This window comes from Falco cherrug, chromosome 4 (assembly GCF_023634085.1).
Source record: "Falco cherrug isolate bFalChe1 chromosome 4, bFalChe1.pri, whole genome shotgun sequence".
Classification (NCBI taxonomy): Eukaryota; Metazoa; Chordata; class Aves; order Falconiformes; family Falconidae; genus Falco; species Falco cherrug.
Genome location: NC_073700.1, coordinates 14,779,940 through 14,805,187, shown reverse-complemented (window position 1 = coordinate 14,805,187; position 25,248 = coordinate 14,779,940). Strand labels below are relative to the sequence as shown.

The 25,248-nt window shown below is 38.9% G+C and overlaps 1 protein-coding gene across 3 annotated transcripts in view; it reads left to right on the top strand.

Annotated features, from left to right (window-relative positions):
* Positions 1-25,248, top strand: part of FHIT (fragile histidine triad diadenosine triphosphatase) — a 613,978-nt gene that overhangs the window by 394,729 nt on the left and 194,001 nt on the right. The window lies entirely within an intron of this gene.

The window sequence follows — 25,248 nt, the reverse complement described above, 5'->3', positions numbered from 1 at the left end:
GCAAGATTTGGTCAGGAGAATCTTGTTGCTGCTGCTGCCTCTTCAGTGTGAACCAGAAAGAGCACAGATTGACTTTCATATGCCTGAGGTTTAGTTTGCAGAAAGCTGAGCAAACTTGCTCTGGAAATGCCAGTCACCCTCCAGAGGAGAAATGTTATCTAATTTGGTGAAATGGCCGGTTCTGACAGCATTAACTAGCTTGGGTCAGATAGTGTCTAAAGCCAGCATCCCTTTGCAGTGGCTGTTGCCATTAGGAAACTGTGCCCTGTGCCAAGGCCAGCAATTCTCATTGACCTTTTTGTGGGGATGCTTTTTTTCAACATTTGTATGGGCCTTGCTTCATTGGAGCAAGGCTGAGGTGGGGCGGTAGAGGTGTTTCACTGTAGATATGCGTAGTAAGGCATCTTTAGTGAAACAAGTTTTACTTGGTGTTTCTCCCCTCTGATTATTTGTCACATCAGGTTACTAATATCCTTCAGAAGAGTGCAAATAAATTTGTGGAATGGAGATCATTCTGCTGTCTTTATGAAAATGGATGTGTGTGGTAGTATAGATTACGTTTATGGAAGTTATGTATTTCATGTTCCCAAATCCATGGCTTATCAAACTAAGATTTTGCCAGACTTGTGGGGCAGGCATGTGAACTTTATATCTGAAGATAGACACATCTGTGGTTTTCTTCTAGTCTTTTAATTAAGTGTCTTTACACACCAAGAAACATACTGGTTTACATTGTGAAGCTGTTGCTTGCATGATTATATTGCTGCTCAATTTCTGTAAAGTCTACTTTTGAAAAATCAATTGAATGTAAAATTATGTCTGTATTAGACATGATTCTCACTTGTCATGAGCTCTGATTTAAGATTGACTGGTGGTCATTTTACAGTGCTTTCCAGATAAGGTGGCAAAAGATAAATATGCCTTCTGAGCTGTTATTTCAAGCATCACAGCTACAAGTGAGAGTGACAGTAGCTTGCAGTTTACGTCACTTAGTACATTCTAGCTTGTGTGTGATAAAACAAGCGCAGTCTGAGGTTAAACACTGGCCTGCCTTTCTGACTTGGAGAGAGCAGCCTATCTTGGTGATTAAAGATTAGAAGATCTCAACTTGTCTAAATAGTTATTAGTCATCAGTTTGGTCGTTTTATAATCCTTTCTTCTCAATTAGGAGAATATAAATTTATTTTCAAAAATTATTTGGCCTCTTGTTTAGAAGTTTGTCAGGTGTTTACTTTGACCAAGATGATCTCATTTGATCTGTACTAATGTAAATGGAGAAAATAAGGAAGGAGAAAATGGAAACAGCATGTTCATTTGAATGTGGCCCTAACATAGCAGAATGGAAGATGGGTTGGGTTTACAGCCAGGAATAATAAAATAGGGATTTTGTTTGCTGTACTATTTAATATTTCTCCCAGGTAACGTAATGGGTTGGTGTGTGCCTCTGGTCAGAAGCCAGTGATATGCTGAATGATGCCCAGGCAGCAGTTACATAGTATAAATGCTTCTCCGTAGCAGCCGCCTTCTCCCCAGTATGGCCATAGCTGGTAGGTCTGTCAGGATCATTACTGCTGAAGGAAAATGTAGCAAAGTAGCTTGTTGGAGGTCCAGCTGTGAACAGCTTGGGCTACTGGTTCAGAGTGTGGGAAGTTAGTCTGAGGTGAAATGTAGTCCTGGGTAGATACCTAGCAGATAATTGAGCACATAATTAGCAACTATATGTGTGACAACTTAAACTTTTCTATAGGCCAGAAATTGTAAATAAGCAGTGTATGATATTTTTTTCTAGCTCTCCCTACAGAGATGAGGTCTCCTTAAAGGTTAAATGACACTTAGTGTTGTTTGGACTGGCATCACTTGGAATCTGTCTGATGTTGGAGGCAGTGGACAGAAGAGAAGGCAATATAGCCTGTCAGCTTTGCCCTCAGTTGAGTTCAAAGAGTGAGATGGAGAAGATGAGTGTCACTCAAAGGCATCTGGCCGCTTATCTGTGTGGACTAGGGGAGCACAAGGGTGTCCTTGCTGTGTGCTCAGCTGCCTCTGACAGCCTGCAGGTTTTCCACTTTAGAGCAAAAAGCATAGTAGCAGCTCCAGGAATTAACAGTTGAGAAGTTGGTTCTTCCCACCCCTCCTTATTTTCTTGGCAGATTGTCTATAGGAGGGGGAGGATTTGGGACAAAAGATTTATCTGAGGTGTTAAGCTGTATCACTGAAAAATGGGCAGGAAAACACCTCAACAAGCTGTGTGAGGAACTCAAAGGCCATTTAGCTGGAAAGAAGCTGCAGGGTGTTCTGAGCGCAGAGTACATAGGAGCTGAAGAAATACAATGAATTAGACTTTAATGAGCATTACACAAATCTTCCTAAAGTATTGATTAACTAGGCATTGGGACTTTTGAACCTTAAATGCCTGCAAAAGCATGCAGGATTTAAAAAACTCGTCACTACTCCACAGAATAAGAATCAGGTTCTGGGTAAAATGACTGAATACGGCAAAGTCTTTGGTACGGCTATTTTGGGCTACAAAGAACCTTTCAGTGCTCAACAATAGCATCGATGTTGGAAGCCCAAGAAGAAAAAAGAACAGAAAATCCATATATTCTGAAAATCATTTACATGGTGTTTAAGCTTCGCTGGGAGAGAATGAAAAGATCGAGATAAAACATGGTGCTGCACAAGAAAGCCTTTCTCTCATTTACATCTTCACCTCCTATTTTGAGAGATGTTTTAGAAGCTAGGACCATGAGAAGAAAGAGACATAATGAACAATATGCATGCCTAGTGTTTTCAGACCTCAGTACTTCATGTTCTTGGGGCTCTGATGATTTTCATAGGCTTGTAGTACTTTCCCAGTCGTGCAAATGTGCTCAAATCAACGGTGCTCATGTCTGGTGATGAGTGGTGTGTAAAGATGTTAAGGTAGTCCCACTGAAGAGACATCAGGAGAAAGCATTTTTAAGGTCATAAACTTAGTTCCAGCCACTAAATTATTTTGGTTGTTTTTATAAGACTTTAAGAATTAAGACAAAGGAGATTATTTATTATTTATTATTTGATATTTGTTATTTATTATTATAAGATTATTTAAAGTAAATTTATTAATTTTGAAGTTCAGAAATTCATATAAAGTTATAGATACATATATATATATGCATGCCACACACCAGGAAGTAGGAAAAATCTACAGTGGATGTAAAAGAACTGAGTGCTAATTAAGAAGTCTATGACACCTTGGCCAGAGAAGACTAGCATCAAAGATAGATCAATGTTTTTTGAATTTCCAAACACTATAATGAACAAGTCTTTTTCTGCTTCAAATATTCACATGACACCTGTTACATTTAGAAATGTTCAAAGAGATGGAATGAGACCGAAGTCTAAAGGATACAATTCTGAAATAAAATATTCCCATCATATGAAGAAAAGGAAGAAAGGAAAAAAAAAACCAAACCACCAAACAACAAACAACCACATAACACGAAAGAAGATTGAATCAGCAACAATAAAACTTTGAAGAAAGTGAAGTAAAATCAGCAGAAGGTGAACCCATACCTGACGGATGGATCTGTCCAGTGAAACACTGCAAGGCTTGCAAAACATGCTTAGTTTAACAAAGAAATGCTGGTACAAGGATAATGACTTGGGATTGGCCCAACACTGGAACTAATGATGGGGGATAAAGTGTGCTTGAAGCCACAGTTTGCATGGTTAGTATCTTTTTGATCTTTTTATAAGCATCAAATTGCCATATAGACCAAATATTGTGTTTGTGTTTACAACTCCTGTACACTTAGGAAAATCTCATTGCTGGTTGAATGTCGTTGATCTGCTATTTCACCATTGATTAACTTAGCCCAAGATGTGTATGTGCCTGATTAAAATTGTAAGATAAGTAATCATGAGAAAATATAATCTTGATTAATCGCAAACTAAGCAAAAGCAATTAAATATTTCTTTTTTTCTTAATTCTGTCTCCTCAGCACTTCACTGAATATTCAGGGCTTTACTGTTAGTTTATTCACCTGTAAGAAACTGCACAAAATGAGAATCACTGGATTGTCCAACAAAGCATTAGCAAAACATGTCCATGCTTCTGTGTGACTTGCAAATGTCTTTTTCTGGTGTGATTTGCTAGGAAGGAGACTATGACAGGGATAGTGTTGCTAATGTTGGAGTATATTTGCAATTAACAGTTTTCACGTCTAACTTACATTCTATCTTTCCATGACATTTATTCACCTGCAGAAGACACTTTTTCACTTGTATATTCTAACAGGAATGGTATCTTTTAATTGTAAACAAGCAGAAGTGAATTACTAGCAGTACAGAAACTCACTGCAGCGAACAAAAAAGGATATATATATATATTCAAAAAGTTTCACTTAACAATGCTTCTTCATCTCTGTACTAGACCTCCTGTGTTTCAGCCATGCTCACTTTCTCCTGGGAGCTTTTGAAACTGTTGTCAGTCTGTAAAATTAGAAAGAAGAATGAGTTAAAACTTATGTAAATGCTAAAATTTTCCTATTACGAATCATCTCTGCCTCAGTGGATTATCTACATATCCATCCGTTGCCAAATATTCAGAAACCTTTTCATCCTGTCACACTTTTATTCTCATACCTCTTTAGTGCATTTAACAACTGGGAAGTTTGCCTGAATAGTGCTGCATAAGAGAAAGTAAATTCTCACAGAACAGATGGAGAAAAGGTGAAGTATAACAGTGTCTGAGATGTATGTAATGTTGATGTGCAGATTCAGTTCCTACCCAAATAAACAAATGGCTGAATTGAGGTAGTGAATGGGATATTTTAGCAGATGATTAGATTATTATAATATTCAAAGAATAAACACTCCTACTCTTCTGCATGTTTGAGCCTGTCACATTTCACTTAGGATGATATTTGGGAGGATGTATGTATAGGAACATACAAGTTATTGAAGGCCAGATTCTGCAACAGGCTCCAGGATTAGGCCTGCAATTTATTAGAATAAGACAAAGCCTTTCCTTTAGAAATGTAAATTGTTTCATAAGAAGAGGTAACAGAGCAGCTCAGCAATCCTTTTCCATTAAGTACAAGTCTGGATTAGTTATAGCATATGACAGAGTGTAGAAACAAGTAAAACTCTGTAGAGGTGAGAAATTAAAACATCAGACCTTTGCTGGAGTCTATTTATGAGGATGATTTCTGAGCAAGAACAACATAGGCCAGAACAGTAAACCTTCCAGTAAACCATACTGCTGGGACTTGTGCTGCCAATATTTTAACAAGGACTAGACTATCACAATAGTGTGAATAAATAAATAAATATCCTGTTAGGACTGCATTTCAGGGGAGTGAAACAGTGAGGTGGTGATGTATTGATTCAATTATTTTGCTAATTAAACAAAAATTATTGCAGATAACTGCAGGCAAGGAAAGAGGCAGCAGAAGTGCCCTCTGTGGAAAATGGTGACACTTTGCATGATACAGATGTTGAATGTCCCGAGGGTGCTACGTGACATTCATTCAGTCTCATCTGTGTCTGTTCCATGTGTGGGTGAAATTCTTGGGGCAGGGTAGGGGACAAGACATTTTGTTTGCTCATAACTCATAGCAAAATAACCATGAATTTACAGGAGTATTTTTCAGAAGTCTTTGAGGCCAAGATTGCTAAGCAGAAACATTACTATGACACAGAACTTGTCATGAGTACACAGTTAATTTGGATGGCAGTTCTTTCAGATATACACTCAGAAAATGCCTGCCAGGACTTTATTCACCAAGAAATACTAGTCACTCATTTAAGATGACTCGTTTGTTAAACGTGTATTTTAATCTGCTAGGGTATTTAAAGCAGTAGTACATTCTAGATGATCAGGCAATTAATCGTCCTTTCTCACAGTATGTTTGATTTTATATAAAGAAATGTTGTTAACAGTGTAACAAAATTCAGTTTCTGTTGCTCAGCATTTGAGTGGAGTGTAACGTTTGAGTTGTGTAGACATTCTAACTTAGGACTGCACGTTTCTGTCCAAGGAACTGATCTATACATACCAAGTACTGAAACATACTTTTTGAATGGGGTTAAAGTGTGTTTTCAGCAAACCTCGGTGGGTTTGCTACATCACCTGGGTGTAGGTATTTTTGTGCAGAGACTTGATTCAAAGCCCATTGGTTAGTAAAAAGCTATTCTGTCCGAGTGTGGGGCGAGATGTATGTGTATAGAGAAGTGATCCTTGTCTGTGCATCAAAGAGGTACAAGCAGGTCCTTGTGTGATGTGAATTAGCAAGCCTTGTCCCTTTTCACAATCAGATATGCTGTTGCTATTGTCTTTTAACTAGGTAAAAGCAGTACCTGGCATACATGCACAGTGCAAACATCAGTCTGTGGGCATGTGGAATTGCTACAAAAGTAGAAGACATTTTCTACTTGTTTTCAATTCTCTCTTACAGTGACATGCTTGAGGCATATTTATTTTTTTTCTACATGTAAGGTGTGCATTTTCTGTACTGGTGGCAAACAGCGTGGCAGCTTTGCCATAATGTGCCTGATTTGTCTTAGGACATAGTAGTTATTTTCTTATCAAAAGATAATTCATGTGTATTATTAAGACAATGGATTTGACTTTTCAATGAGTTTATGTCTTTAAGATTAGTTTTCAGAGAATGAGTCAGCCATATGTTAAATCAAATTTAACATCCATTATGAAACACTGAATCATACTTTATATCTCTGTAATGATAATAAATTATCATCTCTCCCATGTTCCCCTCGTTTGTACTACTACTCATCAATCTTGCTAATATCACAAAGATTTATTAAATGAATAATCTTCAAACTATAGCTATTCTAATATTAATAGCTCCATTTTATGTTGTTTCTCTTACGATAATTCCATTTGTGTTTAAGCATGCTGACTTTAAAAGTAATAATCCTTTTTATAGTGAAATTTAATGAATAGAAAACCAGTAAATCAATAATAAAGTCCTCCTTAATGAGATTTTTTTAATTATACCAATACATTACAAAATACAGTAAAATTCTGAATGCCCTTCGTGTGTAGGAAAATCACAGAAGTAACAAACTACAGAATAAAAGCTGAGTTAGTTCTTAGAGGGAAGAGATATTGAGATACAATTGTGAAAAAAAAGCTGAATAAATAAATTCATACTATGTCTAAGAGTATCCCAAGACTGTAGTGTGATGCTCGGTGAGTTATGACTCAACTCACTTTAATGTAAACCCTCTGTGTTAAAGATACATGCTGGATGTTTTGGCTCTCATGATTGCATTAACATAGAAATCCTTGTTACATTGGGGTCATATTTGGCCTGTCTTAATTTTTCTTCTCCAAGAGTGTTTAATATTGTTTTGCTATATTTCCATGCAGACTGAAAGTAACTGTACAGTGACTTTGTAACTGTATTGCCAGGAGATGAGTGTGGAGCCGGAGCAGGTTTGCACAACAGCTGAGTCTTAAGCCATCTAACCCAAGGGTCTCCTGTGAACACCTTCTCTGTGGCTTCCTTCAGTAGGGAGCGATAGCTGCAGCCCTCTGCTAATAGAGAAAATTATCTGCTCTGTATTTAAACCTCACAGCTAAGTAATGTTTTAAGCTGTTGTGTGATTAGTACAGTTTCTCACTTTACATAAGTTTGGTTTAATGTCGAAATGGTAATTTATTATTTTTTTAAATAAACAGTTCTGGTTCCAAACTAGAGAGCTGGGGTTCACCCAGGTGAATTAGGTGATGTCCAGGTGACCTGCAGCATTTTCCTTTTGACAAAATAAATAGATCTGAGTAAATGAAGAGTGGGTCTATTGGTTAAATTTGACAGGAAATCCTTAGTCTCTGGGACAGTGTGAAGGCAAATCTGCTTTCCCCATGGATGTCTGATGTGCAGAGTGCCACACAGCACTCAACAAATCCTGAACCTCTGTCTGCCCTGTCATTAGTAACCAAATAACACCCAGAGGGGCAAAGTCTATTTCTTGGGTATGCTGCTGGTGCAGGTGTGAAGACCTAGTATTAGAGTTGGGGTTGGGAGACCAGAAGTGTATTTTACTGTCCTGCCTGAGGTTCTTGTTAAGCTCTCAGCATGGGTGAAAGGGGCTGTGCTCGCTGGCAGCTACTTATTCCTCCAGCTTCAATATTTTTGCTGTGTTGCAGTTTCTGAAGCAGCTGATCTGGAGGGCCTGTGAACAATGTGTCTCAATAATCCAGCTGAGATGTAATGAAAGCATGAATGAAAGCCTAGCACCCTCCTGAGACAGCCTTGGTTGTAGCCTTACTTACTATCCTCTGCAGATGTAGAAGTTTTTGTCATGTAGCTAAACTGAGAATCAAAAGATGGGCTGATATCCAAGATGACCTCGAGGTCATGAACCTTCAAACCAGACACACTAAAACTTCCTTTAAAAGGCACCACAAAGGATGAAGTGTAATTCAAAAGGTATCAGGCACCAGCCAAAATAAGCTCATCATTCTTTAAATCTAATTGCAGGGCATGTTTTCCTGATACCCGCAGCTAATGGTCATTTAGGTGTCTCGTCATACAGGAAATTACTTCTCTTGGGTCACCTGTTATAGGAAAATAAACTGTGGCCTTATCAGTATAACAATAGTTTCAAATTATACTTCTCAGTCATAGTTCCTAATAAAATGCTAGAAGCACACAGCAGACACTTGTGAATTTAGGTCTGAGAGTCTCCGTAGCACATTTCTGCAGGGGAAAAAAAAACAACCTCAAAACATCTTACTCTGCCTGTGTCAGTGAAAACACCAGGAAGGCAGTGTGCAATAGGGTAGTGCTGTAGTGCGTGAAGATAGAAAGGAGCAGTAACAAACTAGTCAGAGACCTCAAGACCAAGATTCAATTCCCTGATCAGACAATAGACTATATATGTCTTAAAGCCTATGCTACTGTATACTTTTGCTTTTCTTTTTTAATTCAGATTTTAATGAGCAAGTAACACCAAGTACAGTGTGGCTGTTATCATGGCTGGAGTCTTCCAGTTATATTATTGTATAAATTATAAAAAGAATTCTTCTCTATGTGTTAATCTTGTTCTTTTAGCTTTATGTACTCTCCAGATAAAAATGTCTTCATAAAGGTAGACATTTTTCCCTTAAAAAGGTTTGTATATTAATTCTACTGTCATTACATAATTTTATTCTGAGTGTTAATTGATGAACTAAATTCCCAAGAACTGGGACAATGAGATTATCGTATCATAGCAGTAAATGGTGTGAGTTCTTGTTTTGCGGGGTTTTTTTAAGCAAAATCTAATGGAGCAGTTTGTGTATAGCTTACCTTATAACAAACATAGCAAACAGGCTGCCCATTTCTAAAAGCTGAAAAGCTGCTTCCTTCTTACCAAAAGGAATTTAGGAGCATATAAGGTCCCTTGAGCTGTTGCACTGTATACCCAAGCATTAAAGCTTCTCACTTGCCATTCCACTAGTCTCCCAAGTTTCTCTAACTTCCTGAAATCAGACATTTTAGATGACTTTGGCCTCTAGGGCTCTCTCATTTTAAGAAATAATCTTCCCCTTCTGGTCCTCAGAACTACCTACTGGAAATCTCATCATCCATTTAGTTCAGCATGTATTAAAAACTGGCAATTAATAGTCTGCAGTTATAATCCAGTGAGTCTGTGCAATTAACATCTGGGATTCAGCACATACTTTTGCTGACTTTTTAATTTAAGGACTTGGAGACAGTAGATCCCCTCTAGGAGAGGTGAAACAAGCAAAATCTAACCTATACTTGGAATTCTTAATCAGTTTCCTGTTTTAGAACCTATCCCGTTACTCACTGGCTCTCTAGTACCTTGTTACTTCTGAGCAACCATGGCTGTTTCTCATTTTTAAATGCTTATGGCATTTTAACATGTGGCAGCAAACTTGTTTTAGACCACTTGAGCTGCAGTGGTCTAGTGGAGACAAAGAATGTGGAAATGGGGATTTCTAGGCTCTGTTCTCAGCTTCTTTCAATAGCCAGCGGGTGATATTGGTGCTTTTGTCCTTTTGTGAAATAATCTGAATGCTATTTGTGTCCCTGGTGTGACAGATATAATTAATAAACAAACTTATCCTGAAGACCTGTTAAAGGATACTATGAAGATGAAAAAAACCACAAACCTGACTACTAAAGCTATAAAAGCCTTTCTTCAAACCTGCTCATAGAGCTTAGTTACATATACATTTAGCATTATAGCAATTTCCTGTTAAACAGAAAGGAAAGGGGGAAAAAAAAGAAGAAGAAAAAAAAAAAAGAAAGAAAAAACCAAGATTTTGCCCGTGGGTAGTGTTCCATCCTGGAGAATGAGGGAACTTTATTTCTAGTGAACAATAGTGGAAATTGTACCTGATTATTTATTTCATAATAGAAGAGAAAATTATATAGGTAACTCCCTTCCTGAAAGGACTGTTCTAGAAATCACTGTAAATGCCTGAGCAGTCAAGTACTCAGCCATACCTTATCCTGCTAACATATAATCCTGTCCCTTCACATCTTTGAAAGGCAAGAGTACTGCTCAGAACACGGTCCTATTTTTGTATTGTATAAATGCATAAATACATTTAATGCATTGAAGTAAAAATGGACATTTGTCCTTCATTCACTGCGTGCCTAGATGCAAATTGCACCTGTGATACTTAAAATCCTGCTGACTTTCCCACAATGCTCACAATTCGTAAATCCCTTATTATTCAGCTGCAGTGAAATGCAGTGGCAACAAAGTGTCATTTACAAAATGATGCAGCTAAGTTCTCTTAGGAGTAGTCACTGATGACGATTCAGGTTTCTCGGGTTAAGGTCTTAACAGTTTATTAATTTACCAGTGTAATGTGTCTTTCTTTTGGGAAAGTTGTTTAATTTCAGTTGTGTATTTGTAGAGAAACACAGATTACTGCTTGGCATAAAATACACTCCCCACCACCACCACCTTGGCTATGTCTCTCTTGCACTATTTCTTACATACTACATCTGTTTTTCTGCAGGATTTAGCATTGAGGATGGACTCAAGGCAAACTATTTGCAAGGGTGAGAACTGCCAAGTTGCTGTATTTCAGTATGGTTTCCTTCTCTTGCCTGAAATATTCCTGAGCACTGTGGGAAGACCTTGTCAGAATATGTAAAGGCATAATTCAGTCAGCCTTCACGTTATATGTGTATGTGACACAGAATGGAATATGTAAAAAAAATAATCTAGAGTTGGGCAACTACTTACAGACATTCAGTGATTTTACAGGAGTGTATCTAGAAGCTAGAATATTGTATAGAAGGTATGGATTAAATATTTAAGGGTTAAGAGGCAAACTGTATCTTTAGTCTCTCTGCTTGGCTGCAGGCATATGGGTGGTACAAGAGAAGATGAACTCCGGTGGTTTTAACTCTGAGGTTTTGTAGTGCAAGGTTTCCCATGACTCATCTACGTGGGCACAAAGCCAGAGATTCCTTAAATCAGTGTAGAAGGGAGTTGGCTGGAGCTGCAGCGTTGACCGTACGGACTGCAGGTGGGGTCTGGACTCCACTGTGCTCAAAGCCATACCCACTGCTATGGGCTGGGGTTAGGTTGCCCACTGCTGTAGTGACTCTGTATAGAAGACACAACGATGTTAGACAGGTAGTTGATCTCTCAAAGCACCTACCTGTGCAGTCAATTTGTAATTCTTAAGCAGAGCCCTAGAAATAACAGGGAGAGTATATTCAGTATAATAAAATCGTTTGGGCTTCCAGTTAACTGGAGAGCTGCCCTTTCTTGGTCAGAGGAAGTCCTTAGCTCAGGACATGATAATTTCTTTGCAAAAGAGGAGCTCCCTTAAGCTATTATTAAACTGGCCTAGTAGTAGTTATGACTGCCTTCAGGTTTTCAAGAAGCATGAGTTGGCCTCCAAAGCTTACAAAATTATCTTAATATAATAAGAGACTGAGAGGAAAGGACTAACTTTGGATTTATTATTGTTTGTCCTTTGGTTTCTGAATATTTTGGGTGTATTAAGATAAATTTTCAGGCTTTTCTTGTCCATCAGGAAGATGGTGTCAATAAAAACAAAAGCCTTTACAGGGGATAATAGAACTATCTCTATCAGAGACATGTGCTTCTACCAAGAATGTATGGAGAAATAGCATCCTTGTAATGACCCAAAGAATGCTGTCACCTGGCTCATTGCTTGTTCTGTTTTGTCTTTCACCTTTGTATTTTAATTAGCTCCTTTTTCCTCTCTTGTTGTGACTTAGTTTACATGCCATGGAACATTGGAACATGCATTTTATTTCAATGTTTGTAACAGCATGGTATGCATGCAAATAACACTTTAGTAGATGGTATCTATTTAGCAGTTGTAGATGTGTGACCCATTTTCTCATCTTAATCTGTTTGGAGCGAATGGATATGTGTAAAATGATTAAGAAAATAGCAACGGAACCATTATCCAGTTAGAAAGGCAGAGGTATTTCAAAACCAGAAGCTTAAACTGAAGGACCTAAGGACCTAACAAATGACCCCTGCTCCTTTTGTTGGCCCTATTATGTTACACATTTTTAAAGTGTGCTGCATAAAAGAAAACCTGCCTTTTAAGAAAGAACTCAGTGATTGAGTTGTAACACCTTCTGCTTATGCATAGTTGCATATTTTAAAGGACTGAGGATGAGGTACAGTTTTTAAAGGCTAGAAAGAGAAGGGCTGGCTGAGCAGTATTTGCCTTGGAATTTAAGACTGAAACCTCAGATTTATAACTTGCTAAATGCAGCATCTAACCTAGTCCCTTGCTTTAACTATTTACGCAGTAGCAAGGTGATAATATAAGCAGTTTTTCCTCACCCTTTCCCTAGATGTTAGTGTTTGTAAGCCACCTTCAGCATTTACCTCTTTGTTTGGACTAGACAGAGAAACACAGGGAGCTTGAACTGAGGTCAAGAGCAAAGCCCGTCAGCATCCGTTTTCATGATGGGACCAGCATTGAAGGAAGGAAAGTTTAGCTTGTAAAGCAAAGTATTTAATGCAGCTTTGAGTCTCTGTAGAGAAAAGTAATGGTTTCCATAGCATCACCAGAAATCCCTGTCACAATATGAAAGAGGATGTTGAACTCTAGGCTCGGGGTTCATCTGGCTTAGCAGTGGGCACAGAGCTAAGGCACTTCAGTCCATAATGCTTTCTCCATAGACAGTGGCCAAAAAGACGCACTTCCACAGTATGAAAGGGCCTCTTAGACTATTGAGGGATGCCGGTGTGAAAAGGCTTCTCTTAGGTGCCTGATTTTAGAGGTGGAAAGGAGCGGGCAGTTTTATGAGCATATAAAAAAAACTCAGATGCAAACGATGCTACGGTGTTTTTGACTTGTGCTCCTGCCACATGGCAGCCTGGCTGTTGAACTCCTTTGCTTCATGGTTTTACTGAAAATGTACCCAGTTCATTTCAGTTGAGCTGTGGTTTCACAATTAGTGGTAGCTTAGTGGTTTCTGCCCTTGATGTCCCCTGGCTCCTGCTGTTAACTTCATGCAACCCATTGTGCTACAGCAGCACAACATGGTGACCTGGGTAAAGGGACTTCCCTGGTGGACTACAGGCCATCATGTGGATACCCAGCCTCACAAATACAGGCTCAAAATGCTTAGGGGATTTTAAAGCACTTTTTAAAAGGACAACTGTGTGAGCAAAGAGGGGTAGATGAGGAACCTCTCTGTAATGAGAGGTGCAAGTGGGTAAATTGATTTCCAGGGTTAGCTGGCAGGCTGGTGGCAGAGCTGACAGCAAATCTTGGTCCCTGGCTGTCATGGCTTCACCCCATCTGGCTGAAACCAGGACGATGGTGAAATCTTTCTTCCTCCAGTAACAGGAATATGCAACTTTGTATTTTCATCATCTTTGACATTAGCAGTCTGTATGAATAGTTCTGGTTATTCTCTTTGCTTTTCTGTTCGTGTTCTGCAGAACTTTGAGAATGGATTGGAATATCTTTTCAGTTTAAAGTGACTTGTTCTCTGTAAATCTCTGCTCAAAGGCATGCTGTGAATGCTAGTTAATCTAACATTTCCTTCTGGCTAGTGTGTTTTAATTACAAAATGCAGAGCGCTGGAAGATGGTTTAGGATAACTCTGATTAAAGGGTAATTCTGTGCATTGTAGCTTCCATTAGACAAGCAGCAGGGCACAATTTTGGAGTGTCATAACCTTTTACATTTCATCTGAACTGATCGCTAATGTAGATATAAAAGGTCACATAAGGTTTGACCTCTTGAAATTCTAAATGTAAGAACCAACACCTAAGTGCCTTTGTTCTGAACTTTTTAGTAAAAGATTAGTTTGTGAGGTACCAGTTAGCTCAGTGGTGCTGCATCAGACTGCAGAAGGAATGAGAAGGACAGAGCTAGCACTGTTGGGAACATGAACTGCTGAGGAGCAGGAGGGCTTGAAGATGCACAGAGGACAGCATCAGGCGTAGTTACTTTAAGGACTAAATGCCAGCCTGGAAAACTGCTACAGACAGAAATAGAAATAACTTTTTAGCGGTGCTGCTTTTTCTTTCATTCTTTTTTTTTTTTTTTTAATATATCTATTGTCTTATTATGGTATAAATTCATGCAGATTGTAGCGTGCAACACAGAGGATGTGTCATTGAACTGCAGGTAAGCATGAGACTAACCAAAGTACAGGAGAAGGCACTTGGGTTGAAAACCTTATGGCAAAGACTGGGATTCTTTTGTTGGGGTGTGCGTGCACCTGCCACAGTAAGACATTTTTAAAATTATTTTTTTTAGATATTTAGAAATTGCAAGAAAAAATAGTAAACAATAATTTTTATTTTGCAGCTGATCTTTTTAAGCCCTGCCAGTAGCAAAGGCATGAATAGTCTCTGGGAAATGACTGCTGTTGATAACTTTATCCCTTTCAAATTGCTTGTGGTAGGGGTCAAGCCTAAGGTCTGGAATCTTATCTTCTGGGGCCCCTGAAGGAGCAGGTGGAGCCAAGCCCAGCTACTGGCCCCTCTGGCAAGGGAGGAGGTAACAAGTTATTGAACCACCTAAAGGGGGAGGAACAAAAAGAAAAGGGACGTTCTGTATGTTCATTGATGTGTGTGGATATGTGACATGTACATACAAACCACTAGTTAGTATCTCGTTGGGTGTTGCTCTGTGGCCTTTCATTGAAAGTAGTCATTTAATATTTTTCCTCTCTGGAAAATCTTAGACTTGTTTTATTAGTATGTAATTTTTGATTTATCAAGTAAATATGTAAATAACTGGAACAGATATATTATTAATGCAGAACACTTACTGTGTAAGTCACTGAAAGTCACAGATGTGTCATAAAAATAGATGGCAATCAATAATCACAGGAAAATGTTACTTGTTTTTTGCAAAACTGCAGCTATAAACTCCTTTTCCTGCCAATAACGTGTTATTGCCAAAGCCCTGCATAGGTAGCTCAGAACAGACAGTATCATTCACAGTTTTAAAGAAATCGACTTCAAGGAGCAGACTTTCCAGCAAATACAGTACTGTCCTATATTACAGAATAGGGCTATTTTAAAACAAACCAGAAAAAGGTGACTGCGCTCTGAAATAAGTCCTCTTTGCATGGAAATTAATATTGCCTTTACATAATGTATATACATCTTTTGGCCACTGTTTTCATTATTTTTCTCATATAAATAAAGGTAATGTAGGACAGAAAAGGGGATTTACTGGAGGTTGCTTATTGCTGTACAGCTAGAATTCATTAAAGCAGGCTTGCAAGCCAAGAGGTATGTGTGGTATTTAAGTTACTCTGTGATTGCATCATTTGGTAACTGGAATAGCATTCAGAAAGCTCATCTACGTGGAAGTCACTTCACCTTAATTACAAAGAACAGATATTAAAATAATTCCCTTTAGCAAAAAGGAGTCAGTGTTACAACTCTCGAGCTATTTCCGTCTTATGCCTGTGCACCTATCTGCAGATTTGAAACTGTCCATCTTGTGACTGTCCTACTTTCCTCAGACTCAGTGCCCTAGTCCAGTATTGATAGGACTCCTATGAATACATTAACTAAATATGGTTTTGAACATACTGGCTTGACTCAGTTGACGGCTTTGGATTTTCTTCTGTTGTTTTGGGTCGGCTTGTCTGATGCGCATGGGTTCTTTGTAAAGAAAAGGGAGCTTGGAATTTTGGTATGTACTAGGAATCACAGAAAACAGGTGTGCAGGAGACCCCAGGGAGAAGCTGCAGACACAGCAGATATGAGGTGCTGAGTTGGGGCATTGATTTGGCCAGGCTTCAGCAATCTCTGCTGCCTCTGTCAACTTTACCAGGTGAAGCAGAAATTTGCCACTTGCCAATGTCTTAAGTAGGTTATTCCCACGCGTGGGAGTACGCAACCTTGTAGAGCATGCCCAGGCAGGACTTTAGGGTTTGACCCAGTCTAACTTTCTGCCAAACAAGAAGTGTTGGCATGTAGCTGTCACCTTGTTTTCATAGGTATACGGTTTCTGTGATTTACAAATCATGATGTACAAAAACAAAAAAAAAGCTGTTGTGATGTTCTTCTGGCATCTTATTTCTTTTCACAGATTCCTTATTACATTTTGACAGGTGTCTGACAAAAGAAGCTGTCAATACTGTGATTTAACCTCTGTGTACCACCTTCAATTCAGTGCCTAGGACTGTGAAACAATAGATCTGAGCTGTTGAAGCTTCAATAAAGTTGGACTTAATTTTATTTTTTTTAAGAGAAGCTCTGTGTGTAGGAATTATTTTTTTTCTAGTGCTCAAGATAGAAGCCCAATTTGTTCATATTTTCTTGATTTGTAGGTTTTATGAGAAATATTCTCCAAAAAAAGTCAGCTCAGACCAGCCTGTCATCTTGCAAAGAATTCATTAGAAGAGATACAGTTGTTTTGCTACTTCCTTATGTAACAGTAATTGAATTCATTATGAATATCTAAGCTGTTGATACCAAAACAATATTATGGAATGTTACATGGATAAATCTGAAGCCATTCAAACAGGTATTTTTTTAGACAATGTAATCCCTCAGAAACCTGCAGCGAGTTAACTCCAGCGTACTTGGGGTCTGCAATTTTCTTTTATTTTGTCCAAATAACACAATTTGTGACTAACAGTGTATATGCATCTTGGTTTGTTTATCACACGCTGGGAAACACGGTAGTGCCTCCCTGCCCCTTGAGTACCTCGACTTAAGGAACTGTGCAGAACTGTTGCTCTTCTGTGCAACGTCAGAAAGATGATGTTTAGGAGGGGCTCAGCAGCCTATGTCACAGCCAGAGTCAGGAGGGGGACTATACACTTGATAGCTGCAAAACTAAGGTCCTGAGACTTTCCTGTAGTAGAAGCCTGGTGGTATGAGACTGAGTCCAAACCCAGCAAGTGTCTGGCTCAGATTTCCAACCTAACTTCCAACGTTATTTCCCACAGAGTGCAAGGCCCTCTGTGCTGATGGAGGAGCACCTAATACAAGTCATTAGCATTCCTGGAAATGTGATACCTGCCAAACTGAAGTCTGGCACTTCCAAAATATGTTGCCCTATGTCAACTCTAAGGTATCAAAGATGATGATGTTGTCACCCGACAGTGCTGCTGGGTGTTGTAGAAGGGGCTGTCATCTGGGCTTCATTGATCACACTAAGCAGCTTCTTTACTTTCAATTACTCGTGGATGTCAGGAGGAGAAAGAGAACACTAGAGAGGTATTATATGTAGTGGCACTTCAAAGGTGATTACTCTTTCTTCCTATCAATCATCTTAAGGAAATTCTCCTAGTGCACTTGATAATCCTATTTTCCTTTGAAGAAAAGAAACAGTCTTGATTCTAAGCTAGCCATAGAATTAACAGTGTCATTACACATTTTTGAACTCATTAGAGTATACTTAGTATGCCTGAGATGTAATAGATTTGAAAAGCAATTTCTCCAGTGATGATATAAAGTGGATAACAATTTTTTTCCAAAACAAATTGCAGATCAACTCATCATTCTTTTTTCCCTAGATTCTTATGTTCAAATGCTTCACAGTTGTACAGTTGTGTGACTCATGAGGGGTTAAATTAATATACAGAAATTATAGAAGTACACAATATAGCAAATAGCATACATAGCATATATTTTGATTGAATGCAAATTTTTAAAGATGATTTCCTAGCCTGTTGTGGTGATACGGTTTTCTATTGCTTAAATCATGGTACCTGAACACTTAGATTAAATTCAAAATCCATAGTACAGCCAATCTATACAGAGAGTTTTGTTTACTTTGAAATCAATATATTTGATAAGTGTGGGGTGGAGAAAGATTTGAATCTTAATAAAGATAAGGGATTTATTGTCAGCCCTTCCTAATAGGCTATGCCTGTTTTCCTGATGTTTTTCAGACAATCTGCTTTTTTGAGAGAGACAGCTGAGTTGTCTCCAGCTAGAACATTCAGGTGATGCATGAGGTGCAGATTGAAAAAAAACTTTGCAAAGGACTAGTGATTCAGATTTGATGGCTCTTTTCTTACAACAAATCTCAACGGAGGCTGCTGGACTTGCTGCAAAAATAGGGTGCCTCCAGCAGACCTACTCGGTCATGTGTTCCAACTTTTCTCCCCTCTTCATTTCCTTTATTTTACAATGTTTTCTCAATTTATTTTACAAATCTCAGAAAGCATGAGCCCCTTGGGCTTCGTAGAGACCAATGATGACTGTGTAAGTGAGCCCATTTGATTTCCCCTTGGGCTTGAGTACTCATCTGACAGAGCAGAAGCTTCCCAAGGGGTCAAGAAGTCTGAGAGGGAAAAAAAACCTCGGACAACACAGAAAGCTTCAAACAAATCCCCTCCACTTCCATCCCCTGGGCAAAACATGCAAGTCAGCAATGTTCTGAGATGGAAAAGGAGCAGCTTCCTTTGAGAGATTTCATTTGTTGTTAGTTCCTTCTCAGACTCTGGGAGGTTTGAACACTACAGTCAGGATCTTTTACTAAGAGTGTTTGCTGTTCTGTCTGAGTGCAGCTGCTGGGAAACATTTTCTTATTCTTGCCTCAAGGCATTAGTAAGCTGATGGAAAATACAGCTGACTGTTCCATGATATGACCAGAATCACCAAGATTGCTAGTTTTGCTGGGATACCTAATCTGTCATAAACCTCCATCTGATTTACATAATTTATCTGTAGAGTGGTACCACCCACCTGGCCCTTCCTTTCTAAAGTCTGTGATTGCTTGCCTTTGTGAGCAGGGTATTAGTATATCAGACTGACATGCTGAGACACAGAGATTAGGTGGGTTTCCCAGTGTCATAGTAAGGAATTGGAAAGGCTGTGACTAGCACTGAATCTCCATCCCCTGCTTCAACTGTTAGATGTAAAGTCCTAAACAAAGGACAGTGTATGGAGAAAAATCAATGAGCCAGCATTCTTGACAGCTTTTGGTTGTGACGTGTTGAGCTGTTATAATACGAGCACATCACACCCGTTGGGCAGAAATGTGAGTGTGAGATCTGCAAAAGGTTGCAAGTGTTCTCAGTGTAGCACAATTATAGCCATCGCAGTGTTGAACTACAGTGAAAATACAAGTTGCATAACCTGTAAATTCTCACATATTCCCTATGCTGGGGTAGGTTCTGGGTAAAAATAGGATGGCACAGGATAGAATGAAGGTATTTGGATTGCTTCTCTCCTTGGCAAGCTTCTATTTGTGCTTTGGTCAACTAACAACAGTCAGAAGTCAGGCTCAAACCCTTGCTGTTGATGAAATGGCGAAAAATGCCTTAACCACTCTCTGATGCATCCTCTAAATATCTAAAATCCATTGTTTTTCAAACTGTTTCATCTGCCTCTAATTGCTGGGAGCAGCCCTTCCTCCAGGGCTGGGGACAAGGTCCTGCACCCAGTAATCAGTGGCTGCAGTAGCTAAGACTTATTCTCTGTCCCTGTGATCTGCTGCTAGAAGTGCCTAATGTAGATTCTTCGAGTCTGTTTGAATTCTTCTGCCTCTCTCTGTCTGGGGAAAAACTTAATTTTTCCATGGTTTGATAAACAATGAATGAATCTGTTGGGGCTTTGTTAACAGGTAGTTGGCACTGAAGGTGCGTGGGGTTTAGCAGAGAGCCTATTCAGCCCATCTGCTGATCAGTGTTCCCCCAGCTGCCTCTGCAGGAAGCGGAGGAAGATGCTGAACATCCTGAACTTCATTCATTTGTCCCATTGGCATATCCCATATTAGCAGACCCTTCTGTTACTTAGGGTGATCATTCCTGGCTATATGAGTGTAGGTAGAGGAAGTCAGACTCTTGGCTTTCAAGTATGTTTAAAGCTGAAATCTTACGTACAATCTTTAAACTTCTTTTAGAGAGATATGTGGATATTAACCATGAGTATGTACCACAAGGTAGGTAAAACTACCTACCTGAAGAAAATGTGATTCTGTGATAGCCAGGATAATGATCACCTCCATCTTGCTTTGAGCAATTAGTTAAATACTTCGTGGGCAGTAAGCCCACAGAGGGTTCGTTCCTTGCTTCTGCAGCAGTCCAGAGATACACGATGACAAAGTATATAGTAGTAAGCAAATGCCTGTATGACCTGCCATCACATCCCGCGTTGTGTTGGAGTTATTGCCTAAATACATATGAAAATATCTGTCTCTTGATTGGAATTGGAATTTCAGAGATAATGATTACTTGCTGATCACAGGCTAATAGACTAGGGGGAAAGCCCCTGCTATTTAAAGTATCAAGTGTTTGATACTGCTTCAAATGATGGGGAACACACGTGATCAGAATTACGTACTTTGTTACACTTTGGTGTTCTCGTCCCATTGAGACAGGCACACAAAAGTATATGTTTTTCTTCTGTGCCAGTGCTGAATACACTGCTGTTTGCCCTTTCTCAGCAAAAGGTGAGAGATGCCTTAAAATAAAGCACTTAATCATGGGCCTTACTATACAAAATACTGGTTTTATCTCTTCTTTGGGTCTTTGGTACTAAAATAACAGAGCTTACAATTGGTTTGGGACAACTGTTTCCAGAATAATTATAGTTGCTACCTTTGCTGTTAAATTAATGCTTTCTCTGAAGCTGTGACTATAGTAGTTTCTGGTTTAGGGTTAATGAGAAATCACATTTTAAAAATATCAGAATAACTTTTTCTTCCTATATTTCACATTTGGGAATTAACCCAGATTGTATTGTCAACATAATATATCATTAAAATAATGACACTAAATGATAGTTTACAATGTTCAGTACACACTGAAGTGGAAAAATATAATTAGCACATCTCTGCTGCAACTCTTTATTAGTTGGTATAATACCAGCATACATTCTGGTAAAGACCCTAAATCGCAGACTGTCAATGCAGCCCTGCTGCTGGTAGATAGTTGCAGCCCTTGGCTGAGAATTACCAAGTTTTCTGTGCCACTCACTTCCCCCCCCCCTCATAATCAGGGGTTATATTTTGCTGTGACTCCTTGATGGCTAGAAAATGTTGCAGGATTCAGGGGAAGCCATAGAAATGAGTTATAAAACGTGGTAGCACCAATAGTCATCTTTTTTCGCCATCTTTACCCTTTTTTTTCCTTGTCTCTTCACCCTTGAATTAGTGCTAATTTAAAAGAAGTGATAGTGGAGTGAGAGGGTTGGGGGGTTTGGGACAAGACAAAATTGACATTTGAGAGCAGATAAATAGATGAGGGATTGAGTAAAGGAGAATGAATGGACAGAAATGTTCTGGACAGATAGAAATGGAAGAAAGAAAAGGAATGGAACCAGAAAGGAGGAGACAGGATAACATCTTCAAAAATGAAATTAAATAAGGCCGCCTGCTCCCATGAGCCTCGTGGTGCCCCTGAGCTGCCAGCCTTGTGTTGTTATTTTACAGAGTTTATTTGTGTGACAGGATTCACAAGTACAGGTCTGACCCCGGTCCTACAGGAAGCAGCAGATTTGCCAATGAGCTCAGTAGGACCAGTGCTTGCCTGGTCCTGATAGATAAAGAAACTACCTTTTAAGACACCATCACCTTGCATTTAAGCACAGAAGTGACATTTTTCACTCCTAGTATCAATAACAACTTGCTACCAAACCAGAAGGAAATTACTTGTAAAAATGTAGTTTTCTCTTTTCTCTTATGCATTTGTCATTGTGCAGTGAGGTACTTAAACACAATGCGTAGGCTTAAAATTAGCTTTAGGCATAAAATTGGTACTATTGCTGAGAAGGTACTACTGAGAAGGTAAGCCAGCATTTGGAGTCTAGTAGACTGTTTCCTCAGGGAGGAGAAGCTGATGACGCAGTCTGCTGTTTCTTTGCTATCATCAAGTTTATTCAAGAAGAAAGCACCCTGTGACCTGATTCCCCAGACACCTCAGGCAGCAGATAACAAGACTACTTTTCTTTGTCTATGGGGCTTCTTTCTTCATTAGTGCTTTTCTTAAAGGCTCCATTTCTGTTCTCACAGGGCAACTTTTCCAGTTCTGTTCTTACTGTATAATTTTTGGGATGTTTCTCTCTAACGCTTGAAAGGTTTAAGGTGTTTCTGTTCTCTTTCTCTCTTTCTACTTTCTACATACATAAACTTCTCATAACAGTAATATCTAACAAAACGTTTTTGTCCATATAGGCCAGTTCCTAAATAAGCTTTCCTGAGGTTTGGATTTGGGTGGATGAATCAGTATTGTTTCTATTATTCCACTTTCTTACTGCTGCTTACATCTAGTCCAAATGAAATGGAGCTGCCGAATGCCTATGTCTCAAAGAGGTTTCACACATAACAGTAGTTTGCTGACTCAGTTCCTAGGTTTGTTGTGTAGAGGGAGGCATTTTCTTTCTAGCAAAGTATCAAACAAGAGGCGGGAATCCATTAAAGTAACAGAGAATATAAAAATGCTAATTTCAAAGTGTATTACTTAGAAAGAATTCTCCAAATGGCTATGCTTTTGTAATGAATCCAGCAAAAAATCCCACAGCAGGATGATACACTAGTTTGATGTTATTTCTGTTGTTGAGAAGCCTGCTTATGTCATCTTAGCATGGAGTTTAGGATACAAGCCTGTGTTGGTTCAGATATTGCTCAACTATATACTGCTTTTCCTTGATGCATGTGTGAACTGGGCCAAAACTCAAGTTTTGGCAACATCTATGCTGCCACTTTTGTGCATTTTCAGACAATGCAGAAGGAGGTGAAACAAAGCACAAAAACTGGCTGGTCCTGTAATTACATGTATGTGACAGGCCTGGATTGTGCCTCTGTTTAGTATTTTGCTACAGCAAATCAGTCCTGGTGTTCCCATATCCTCTTGCTGGTTTTCTGTATCTCCTAAAAATCACTGAGCTGGAAATTTGTTGCTTCCATGTTACTGGTATCAAAATGATAGCACAGTTACAAGGCCTGTTTCCAGCCATGGTTGGGCATTTCTGATTTAGCTGAGGTTATTTTCATGGCTCATTAGGACAGTGCAGAAAAAGACAGATCCTAAAAACAAGCATAAATGCTTATATTCAAATCAATACTGTGAACCTGAAGAGCCAGTAAATATGTTGTTCCTAATAAGATGACCCTGAACCTTCAGAAATGAGCTGGAATTGTACAGCCTCATTTTCTGTGTATAATAATGGACCAGAAAAGCAAATATATTGCTCAAGTCTCTTTCTGTAGCTTGATCACATCAGACTATCTTTCTTATTTTCCCTTTTGCATTGCGGAAAACTAATTTGAAATATAATTATGTTGCCGCTGGATATCAGCGTGGCTGTTTGGCTCCCTATGAGCACAGTGATCACCATTTGCTAGGTGACATTGTGCAATATTATCTCCTCATCTATCACGGTCTTTTTCCCTCTCATACTTGCACAATTCAAGCTAATATCCCAGCATCTGCATGGTGAGCCTATGTGGATAATGATAGTTGTAGGTCTATGCTTCTTTGTTTTTGTTTTGTTTTCTTTTCATTCCAGGTCAGCAATGATTGCACAATGCTACCTTAATACATGAAAAAGGACAAACGTTTATAATCAACCTGTGGTTTTATCAGCACAGAAATAGGAGTGGTTTGGGTTTTTTTTAATAATGCTTTTAATATTTTATGGAAAGGATTTTTTAAAAAAATCATTTGAAAATGAAAGCTGGCTTGTTTTATTCCTTTTTTTAAAAAAAAAAAGTAATGCCAGCAATGATGGAGGGATATCCCATTTTGGTCTGTGAAAACATAACTTACTTGGCATGCTAAAAAAATAGACTTTTTTTGTTTTAAGAATGTAACTTAGTGACATCTGTCTATGCTTTCCTGTTTTCTTTTCTTCCTTTATTACATGTAAGCCTTGATATTTTAGGGGTTTTTTTTCTGCATACAGTGCTCCATGACTGGGAGCTTGCATGAGGACCACTTGCTGTGCTGGTACTGCTGTGCACAAAAAAGCAGCTAGATGGTGTTGTGTATGGAGCATTGGTAGCAGGGAAGAAGGCTGTGAATCAGGGGGTTTCAATGCCTGGAATACATTAACATATGGGGTTCCCCTCCTCAGTTTCCAGGGTTTCTTGAGAAAAACAGGATATATTTTCACTTGAAATGACACTTGTTTTGTGTCCATGCTTCTGTTTGAAGAGATTCTTTCCACATGATTCTCATAAGTGATTTGCACTGAGTTTAGGATCTTTAAACGCAACTTTCTCCTCCTTCTCAGGAGATGAAAGCCATGCTTGAAAATTCTGTTTTTGAAAAAGAGTTTCTGCTTATGATGGGTCACTTGATATGGTTACCCTAAGAATCAGCCAAGCCTGTTCTACAGACTGAAATTTTACCTTTCTGAAGTTTCAAAAGTATGTCAATGTGTGTACTGAATTTTGCAGTTGGAATAAAACAGCCTGCTACTCTAGGCCTTTCTGGGTCTCTGGGGAAAAAAAAAAATAAAGACCAAACCCTCAGATAAAATCATGGGGAAGTCTCAGGAGTACCAGCCTGTAGTTCATCCTCTGCCCTTGGCAAAACAATACTGGTTGTCTTGGCAGCTCTGTGTGCACAATGTGTCCAATGATGAGACCCCATCTGGGCCTCGTTGCCACAGATGTTTGGTTTGTATCTAGTTACTCCAAATTATGACCATTGTTCACTGGAAAATGGAACACCTTTCCTTCTGAATTCTGCTTCTCCTTAGCATCTGCTGTTTTCTAGAACTCATCCACACTTGGTATAGGAGCCATTCACAATGGCTTTATCAAATATCACAGCTTCCCTATCATGATGACTGAAGCATGTTCTTGTGTCGATTATACAAAAACATCTGAAA